The sequence below is a fragment of the Chroicocephalus ridibundus genome, chromosome 2, assembly GCF_963924245.1.
Source record: "Chroicocephalus ridibundus chromosome 2, bChrRid1.1, whole genome shotgun sequence".
Taxonomy (NCBI): Eukaryota; Metazoa; Chordata; class Aves; order Charadriiformes; family Laridae; genus Chroicocephalus; species Chroicocephalus ridibundus.
In genome coordinates, this window is record NC_086285.1 from 146,686,300 (window position 1) to 146,696,442 (window position 10,143).

Genomic DNA, 10,143 nt, shown 5'->3' on the forward strand with positions numbered 1-10,143 from the left:
AACAGAGAGTTCCCCTCCGAGCCTACGTAAACACCATATGCACGGCTGGGCTTGAGAAATCCTGGGGACAGCTACGGCTGGATAAGAACCACCGGGCCAGAAGATAATCCAAGAGAGAGCGAGACGAGACGGCGTGTTAGACAAAGGCCACCACAGTCCTTGCAACAATCCGCCACACGGCACAGCGCGCGCTGCGAGGAGCTTCGCTCGGCCGCTGAAGGCAAAACGTGGACAAAAGATTAATTGATCCCTAAATAATAGCTCCTGGTGGAGAGTCGAGTGTCTGCGCCTTGAAGGGCAATGCACTCGAGTCTGTCAGATCCCCTGACAAATGCCAGTGACGGCCAGAGACACAGGAGGTGAGCAGGATTTGCTAACCTTTTGGAGAAAAACTAGCTATTTGAACAGCGTGGTTTAAAAGGTAAATACTCAAAAAAAAGAGGGTATCAGAGATGTGCACTGAGCACCTGAGTATGCATTGGACACAGCTGACAACAACAGAGCCAAAATCCAGACAAAGATACCTCAAGCCTCTGAAGTGGTCCCCATCAGGTTTAGATTTGCCAAGACACTGTGAAAGGTCTGGAGAAGGCCGCGTAATCGCCTCTCCCTACAGAAAGCATGCCCGGTGCTTAACATCCCATAACTCACAGACTGCAAGGTCAGAAGTAGTAGTTTTTTACTACCGCGGAGACATTATTTCTGACGTCTCCTTGGATCTGGCACTTTGTCTTGAAGAACTACTCAACACAGACTCTAGGACTGTGATCTAATTTCTGGGTGTATTAAGAGAAGGACTGGATCGCGCCATGGGCAAACAGGGGGGAAACCTCTAAGGAAAGGCTGGATTAAGACCCTGATGGTGTTCAGAAGCAAACAAGCTCACGCTCCATGAGTCCAGGGCTGCTCGGGGGCATGTCATCCACAGGGCAGAGTGGCCATGCTCCAGTTTGGCTGCTGACCGCTCTTCATCATCTTTCACCACTGGGAAAGTATGACATTTTCAAGATGGCCTCAACAGCACAGATATTTCTCAAGAGCCTCAACTTACCAGATGAGATGCATGTATATTGTCTCTCACCTTGTCTCTACATGGCTTCTTACCTTGTCTGCTCCAACCACCTTAGTTCTCATGGACAAGCAGTTGGAAGTGTGATATACAGCGGACAAGGGCTGCACTACCTCCTATAACTTGGACTGCACCTACGTGGTATAGACATTCTCTGACTCTGTGGGCTACCAGATGAGATGGAAATACCAGTGATGGTGGGGGCTACTGCTCAGATACTAGCCGTGGGCTGACTAGCTGTGATGTGCAGGGTGTTGTTCCTGAGAAACCAGAGGTGGACTGCTGGAAGAGATCAGTTCTGTAAATGAGACACCACTAGAGGAGTAAAAAACCTTTTGGATGAAATACTCTGCTCTCCTTGAGATCTACAGCAAACCAAACCCAGAACTGTAGAGCTCAGCGTGTGGATCTGGAGTGGACAGTTGCAAGTTTGGGAGCTTTGCGGGTCCTGGGGGCCAGCAGCCCACAGGTTGGAGACAGGCTCAGATGCCACTGCCTCCCAAGAGCTATGTTTGTTGTTACAGAAAAGACACTAAATCTCTGGAACTCTTGAGGGTAGTGATGGCTTCATATGAGTTGACTTTCCCAAGCCACATGAATATGATGCACATTCTCACTCATCTTCCACACGGTTTTTGAGGAGGACAGAGGTCAGTCAGAGGAATTCAGGGATCACAGTATCAAAAGAAACACATACAAATCAAATGCAGACTCATTTAGGAAGTTACAAGAGCCTTGAGAACTGTTCCTACCTTCACTTCTAGCTTATCGAGGTCTACATAAGTTTTTCTTGCTGCAAGAAGATTCCCAAAGGATCTTCTGAACCACCTGAAGGTTCACAACTGAGTCTCTTTGGACAACTGAAGGCTAAATTGCTTATAGTTCTGGGCTTCAGAACTCAGAATAAGTCTTTAAAATGCTAAAAGACAGGGAAAATATGGAAAAGTAATGGAGACGAGGTCTTTCTAAGTTCAAAACTACTTGTAATTCTTGCACTACTGTCAGGGCACTGGTCCTCCAATCCTTCAAAGATAAGCCATGCTCAAAGCCGCAGAAAAGAGAAGCACACACTGAGTTTTTGCCACTGAGGCCCTGGAGGATGGAGTATACAGACTTGGTGAATGTCTGAAGGCATCAAAACTGCTGGATCCATCTGTGGTGACACATAAACCTTCACCAGCTCCATGTGAGACATTGTTCTCTATGTTACACTTGGAAAAATTTTCTGTAGCACCTTCTACCCAAATCCTACATCTGTGTTGTGGGACTCAGAGCACGAGCATGGGAGTAACCTGTGAAACTAAGTCATACTTATCCTGCCTTTCCAGACACTTTTACCATTTACTCCATTTGAATTGGAGGGACTCTTTATCAGGGAGTGTAATGATAGGAAGAGGGGTAATGGTTTTAAACTGAAAGAGGGGAGATTTAGATTGGATATTAGGAAGAAATTCTTTACTGTGAAGGTGGTGAGGCACTGGAACAGGTTGCCCAGGGAGGTTGTGGATGCCCCATCCCTGGAAGTGTTCAAGGCCAGGCTGGATGGGGCTTTGAGCAGCCTGGTCTAGTGGGAGGTGTCTCTGCCCATGACAGCAGGGGGTGGAACTAGATGATCTTTAAGGTCCCTTCCAACCCGAACCATTGTGTGATTCTATGAATTTGCAAGCTTTGCCAACAGCATTTCCCACCCTGTGTGGTCAGTGAAGCTACAGCACTACGTCTGCAGGTCACAACCCCTCACTCCCTCAGACCCTTTCACTCCAGCTAGTGCTGTCAGTAGCACAAAATTTACATTTTGCTAGGGACCTGCTGTGTTTACACTTTCCAAGTGGCTCATGGGTTTATGGCAGGTTACTGGGAACCTCAAGTGTAAGACAGATTTAAGAGTTAAAGGTCACCGACAGTGGAGAGCACTTCAAAGCCAACCCATGCTGACCAACGCCTTCACTCTTAAGATGATTCACATGCTTTTGGTGTGGGTCTAATGTGAAGTTCTGGACTGACAACCTAATAAACTCAGAATTTTGAAACTCCTAAACTACTACTTCTTCTGCAAACATAGTTTGCTTTTTAACTCAGACTGTTAAACTCCATCAGCCGTTTTGTTGCTAAAAAAAAATACTCAAAAAGATGTAGTTTTCTCAGCTTTAGAGTTCTCAGATGATTTTGATGAAACTTATGAAATTATTCAGCATGAGCATAACACCAAAGAAAATTCCAAGAAAAGGTATGGATTTCCAGCACTTAGACTTGTTCTTTTTAAAAATGTCTGCTGTGACCAGAGAATGAAAATCCCTAATCCTAAGGTATTTTTCAGACAAACTATCCAGAGATTGTAGTGGCAGAATTCCCTGAATTTGAGGATATTTTTTTTCTGAGATTATACTGAGCTAACACAAGGCTGAGAGTAGACCTACAAATGAGGATACGGCCATCCTAAAATGAGAGTCCAGAGACTTTGCAGTGCCTTTTCCATAAATGTTAGTCACAATGAGCAAACCTCTGAAAGTGCTTGCTTTGAAGTACTGTTTTACTAAAACAAAAAGTGAAAATCTACGTGCCTCTTTCTATGATGAATTATTCAGATCCTCCAGAAAAAGGGGGGAAAAAGAGAAAAGAAGAAAAAAGCCAGGAAGCACATAGCTGTTGCTCACAAAATACAAGAATAAGTCTAATGATATTTGGAATTTCTATGGAAATAAATCAGTTTTAAAGTAGTTTACAACAAAGGAAGCGTGGCCTTGGTTGACATGAAATGAATGTGCATAAAAAGGATACCAAAAGTGCCCGTGCGGCTGCAGTGCAGTGAGCCACAGCCATCCATCCTGCCCTTCCTGGTCAAGGGGAACTGCCCATTTATCTAATTGTGCGCAGAGTTGTTCAGTTGTCATGTGTGACTCTAGTATACTCATTTCTGCAGTTATGACCACATTTTGTACACGTACTCCTCCTGTAAGCGGACCTCTGGTCTTCATTTCTCTAATCTACTCTCTCTGAATAAAGTATAGGGCATCTGCAGGAGGGGAGCCGTGATCTCAAACTTCAAATAGGTATGGTTCATCTCGTGTACTATCAGAGGGAAAAAAAAATTCTAAAGTGATGTTAAATCCCCTGACGTTAAACACCTTTCATTTTCAGCAGTTCGTAAACAAGACAGAGACATTTATATTTTACTGTGCTAATACGGTTGGCTTGGGTGCTTTTCTCCTCAACTAGGCTGTCCCAAATAGTTATTTCTAACAATCATCACCTTAAAGTACAGTATTGCACAGTTCCCTTGGTACAAATTGATTTTACATAGAGGCTGATGCTTTCTCCAGTATTATGACCACGTTTAATTCAAATGTATTTGGAACACAGCAGGAAAATGTACTACTTCAAAATTCAACTCCTGCTGCAGAAGAACAAGATAAGAAATTCAGCTTTTCTTTCGATTAAAGCAGATCAGAAAGAGCAGTCGGTATATGAGCATTAATATGTATGAACCTCAATAGCATTTCTTTAGATGAAAGCTGTGTTCTGTCCACGGGGCGCTGCTGGGTGGGAGTGTTTTTGAAGTGGTGTAAGCAAACCCCCCGTGGCTGGGTGGTGGAGGGGACGCGCTTGGTCCTGCCCCTTCCACCAGTGCTGCTCTAGAGCTGCTGCCCTGACAAGAAGGATGGGTTCAATGGAGGGCCGAGTTCATGCCTACCCCAGTTACTGCCCTGCCCCTTCCTCCCGTGTACCCTGCACAGGCAAGTGTCCCTCTGCTCACACCCACCAGGTCGTGAGCTCCCAAGGGCAGAGGGCTTCTGCCCTTTTGGGCTGACCGGTGCTTAGCACCATCATGTATCTGCCACCTTCAACCTACCCCTCAATTTGCAGCTTTAAAAAGTTAAATTCACTCAGACCTGAAATTGAACTTTCAGTGGCTTCAGAAACAATATTTTTTCCGGTTTGTCAGGATTGCTTGGCCCCCCAAAACCCCCCACAGTGAATCTTGGGGTGATGCAGCAGGATTTAAGGAGGAGAGGAGTCTCCCAGGTTTTGGCAAAAGCTGGTCTGACCTCTGAAACTCTGGACTGAAGACAGGGAAAGAAGCCAAACAATATTTTATGAAAATATGCAAGTCCTCAGGAGATGAGATGAATAACCTTTTATAATAGATTCAGAAACACAGCTTCTCTAAAGAAATGGTGAAGAGGGTCCTCCTTTTGAAGGGTGGGGTGTAAAAGATAACTTCTTGGAGATCCATTTCTGTCACATTAGTGAGGCTCTGCTAAATACAGCTTGAGAGACGGCTGCTGTACTCGAGCCCATCAGATTGGCTGTGGAAACCCTGAGCGGCCTCCCTTCCATCCTCTCAGAGATGATGTTTACAATGAATAAAATACATAATTAGGCAAGCAGTTGGCAAAAGCCATGATTTTTCATATTAAGCAATTAAGCAGCGCTGGACTGATTTGGCTGCAGCTCTGAAAAATCTGCTTAATGAAACAGTGCCACTTGACATTAAAGACGAACTTTCCTCTGGTCTAATTTCAGCCGCCATTCATGGAGAGACCAAATTTCTTGGACCAGATGAGCCGGGAACTTTATCCGTGCAGATGCAGACCATTGCTATCCATCTCCGCAAGCTGCCATGTCTGCGGAGGGGCTGGCACACACTGCGAGCAGGGGCAAAGCAGCTTGTTCCCCTGCTGTGTTCAGAAAGCTGTGCCACCAGCATGGCCTGATGATTTTTGGGGACCTGGGGAGGTGCCTGAGCACTGACAGATTCCCTGCTATGGGGGATGTCCCTTACCAGCATCGCTGCCTGTGTGTGAGCATCCTCGCCACGCTCCTTGGCACACATGGTGCCAGGGCAGGTTCTTGTGTGGGTTTGGGTCAGTGCAGGGTAGAGGGAAGGATAGACCCATGGGCTCTCCTGGACCAGTGGATCTGGTGTGGTGGGTTAGCTCTGGCTCAGCACCACCCACCCCAAACCTGCCAAAGTGTTCGCTATCTCTGCGTCCCAGTGTGCAGCCATCATATTTCCCTACAGAAGAAAGGCTGATCCCACCTTTAACTGAGCCTGAAACCACCTTCTCCTACTTTAGGGAAAGAGGACACTAGCTAAGGTGATGACAAGAGAAGGCTCCGGGGAGACCTTATAGCAGCCTTCCAGTACCTGAAGGGGGCCTACAGGAAAGATGGGGAGGGACTCTGGATCAGGGAGTGGAGTGATAGGACGAGGGATAACAGTTTCAAACTGAAAGAGGGGAGATTTAGATTGGATATTAGGAAGAAATTCTTTACTGTGAGGGTGGTGAGGCACTGGAACAGGTTGCCCAGAGAAGCTGTGGGTGCCCCATCCCTGGAAGTGTTCAAGGCCAGGCTGGATGGGGCTTTGAGCAGCCTGGTCTAGTGGGAGGTGTCCCTGCCCATGGCAGGGGGTTTGGAACTAGATGATCTTTAAGGTCCCTTCCGACCCGAACCATTCTGTGATTCTATGATTCTATGAAGCAGCCAAGCCACCACAGTAATGCATTTGTTGTTTGCTTTTTATCTTTGTTCCATTAGTGAACACCAGCATTTAACTCTAATGGAGTCATTTTACCTCTCTCCATGATCCCTTATGATTTCAGAGCAGAGAGAAAGAAATCAAAGCAAAACCACAAAGTTGCATGCCCATCATGCACATACTTACGAGTGCTGCCAACAATTTATCTTTTAAATTGTCCCAGCTTTGATGTCTAACATCCTCTAGTTAAAAAATGATACATTAAATGTAACTTTCTTCTCATTTATGCTGTTTAATTCCAGCCAGCTTAGACATCTGAAGTATTTCAGTTAGTTTTGCTCTCTGCCTCCCCCCACTAACACAACAGTGCTTTGTTCGTAGTCTCCAGCGTTGCAAGCAAAATGTTCAGATAAACTGTTCATGCCTGGAATTGTTAAATGTTTGAGAAGCTTTCTGTACACAGGAGAGCTTGAAAACCTTTATAAAAAACCAAAAGGTATCATTATTTTAATCAATAACTAGCTGGTAATGGCAGGAATTTTTAAAAGTTAGTGTTTATTTCAAGGGTCTGACTTGAGACACTGTAATGGGCATTGAATTACAGGAACCGTATCATCATTTTGGCAAAGGGGTTTCATGGGAGCACTTTGTATTAGGTTCAACTCTACAATCACTCTTCACATTCCCTGGTCATTATGCCTCAGATGAAACGCCGAGGAGACGGAGAATCCCCTGTGTTTTGCCTGCAGCAGGTACAACACTGTCAATACCGCTATTATCCCTACCTACACAGCCAGAAAGGATTTTTTTGTGCTGTCAGCGATCTGCACATCAAAACATGCTCAGTGCAAAAGCGAGAGTTAATGAGCTGCCTCCTTTGTGCAATTTTATCAGAGATCAACAGACCTGGGTGTATGAAAGGCCCCTGTTTAACTAAAGGCAGCAATGGAAAATTTCGGATTATGTGAAATATCGTGAAAGGAACTGTTTTGTTAAGCAACAATTCTGCTGTACAGGTTTTTCTCTTCCAGCCCTTTCGGGTTCTGAGGCAACACAACGAGCATCTTACTGCTTAGCCAACACAAAGTCTCTATTTTTGTCTGCATTTTTACCTTTTTTCCCCCTAAAAAAGAATAAGATGAAGGCCATTCCAGAAAAACACACTCAGCAGCTATCATATTTGCCTTCAAACTCCTTCTCCAAATTCACCTTGCTGCAATGCTTCAAAAACGTGACATGCCTAGTCACTGACACGCCCAAAATAAACTCCTTATTTGTCCTTCCTACTCTTTTTTCCCCTGTCAACACCACTATTTGGAGGTTAGGTACAGTTCTCTGTTGCCCAACATGCCAGGTGTCTGATCAACAGGCTGGTTCTTAGGGCAGATGGGCCATTGGATATGGAAATGCAGGGGGCGTTAAGTGCTCTGGGACTGCCTAACCCATGTCTTAAAATTACATCTTGCACTATTTTGCTCCCATTTCACCTGGGTACGCTTCTCACATGTTCCTTTCCTTGGGTTCTCAAGGACAAGGAGAGGAAGGATGGGTAGGGGGTGGGATGCTCCGGGGTTTCTTGTTCACCCAACGAGGCTGGGTGCTCCACAGTGTTCATGGGAGCAAACAGACCCCAAGGTTGTGTTCATGCTCCCCCTACACCTACCAAGCTATGGGGGGAAGGTGGAGAAAGCCTTGAAAGGGAGAAACATGGCCCACAGGAGTCTCAAACTACAAAATGATTTTGATGCAGCAAATGTTAAAAAGTGCCTTTTTTTAAGTTAAAAAAAATAAATTAATGATTCTGCAGTATTTGTATAGCTCTGAGACAGCTCAAAGGCTCTTCTCAAAACAAAATGAACACTGTGCTGAAGAAAATGCTGATTTATAGCCTAAAAGGTGATGTCATCAAGTTTGGAGCACTCAAGACCTCCATGCACACACTTATTCCAGGGAACAGGAGCCAAGGCTCAACCTGAGAAGAAGCAGTCACGTCTCTGTACCACTTGATCATACCAGACTCAAAAATAATCTCATCTTTGGAAGGATGTGACCTAATTTTGTTACTTCTGCCTTATAGATTGACTCCTCCTTAGAGCAGGTCTAGAAGCTGTTTGATGAGCACCATTGTCTCGTAACTACGAGAAACCCTTTCCTCCATGTATCTCATCACAATAGGCAAATCTGCTGCCTGAGATGCGAGACTAAATAAAAGCTCCAGGCTGGTGCCGCTGGAAGGACGCGTAGTTTACAGCGCGGATGTTTTGCTGCCGTGGCTTTCCGAGCCAGATTCTGGGGTGTAAGATGAAGATGCACCAACAGGAGGAATTTTTCAGTGGGCAAAGTTGCCCAAAGGGCAGGCAGAAAGCCTTCAGACACCCTGACACATTGCCTGCATCTAGCCTATATGGCTATATATACACATATATAAAAAAAATGTCGTCCCCTGAGAATATGTAACTCTGCAGGCAAAACTGCAGCATGCATCTGGCCAAAGGATGAGGTTATTGTCTGCAAACCCGTGTTCAGGAGCACACGGCAAGAGCTCTTGTCTCTCGGAGACACCCAGGCAAACGCTGACTGCTTGCAAGTTAAAGTTATTTTCCTTGTGACCATCCCTGCAAACCCAACCTCAAAATAAAAAACAACTTCTCCTCCTACAAGAAATGTCTCCAAGGCCCTCAAACAGATCTGTCACACACAGCTGTGTGACTCCATGGATTTATGCAGGGTAAACCACAGATCTGAATCCGCTCTCCTCCCTCTCGGCAAGCTTTCACTCCTATTAGGACTAAACTACCTTTCACTGTGCACACAGTCGGTGTTTCTGCTCCTCTGCGCTGCTAAGTCTACACTTACTGGAAGTTATCACGGCCCCGAGATTACAAAACCCTGCAGCCCCATGGTGCTGTACCAAGACCCCCTCTGGCCTGGTCTCCGCGATCTCCCCCCTCTGCACACCGGTTCCATCCCCTCTCTTTGCCTCCGCATAACCCTTGCTCCTAGTTCATTCCTTAAGGGGTCACAATCCTTCCCATTGAAGCCAAACAGGTTTTCTGCCCTAACCAACCTAAACATCACTGCTTCCTTCCCTCCCATCCCAGTGTACACTGAGGATGTATTTTAGGGAACTTCTTTGGGAAAACACTTACCTGAATCTGTGCCTTAATCCCACACTGATGGGAGTCCCCTTTCATCCTCATGCATCACCGTCACGAAGAGTTAATTACTTTTGCTGTGTATATAAAAGGTGGAAACCTCCAAGCACTGTCTTTTTCTTGCAGAATAGTGGTGTGTGCGTCCCTTCTTTCAGTTCCCCGCCAGGGTTCTTGTCCCTTTGCAGTTTCTTGGCTCATGCTTCCCATATGTTAGTGATTAGCTCCGCTGTCACACCCAGTCTAACAATTTTGCTGTTAAGGCTGAGATCTTGTAGGTTCAAGCGGTGGACCATAACGCACTAGTAAATGTATTTGTTAAATAAGCCTTCTTAGCAATTTGTTTAAAAACAGTAAATCAGGTATGTAATGAAGTAGTTAATTACCATTTTAAACACATTGTTACCTCCATCTGGCCCAAGGATTAGCCAATACGTGGG

General features: G+C 45.5%; 1 long non-coding RNA gene across 1 annotated transcript in view; it reads right to left on the bottom strand.

Moving 5' to 3' along the window:
- LOC134510813 (uncharacterized) overlaps positions 1-9,852 on the bottom strand; it is a 37,615-nt gene extending 27,763 nt beyond the window's left edge. Inside the window, exon 1 of the long non-coding RNA XR_010069738.1 lies at positions 9,701-9,852. This is a non-coding gene — a long non-coding RNA (uncharacterized LOC134510813). The remainder of the gene's footprint in view (positions 1-9,700) is intronic.
- Positions 9,853-10,143: the final 291 nt, after the last annotated feature.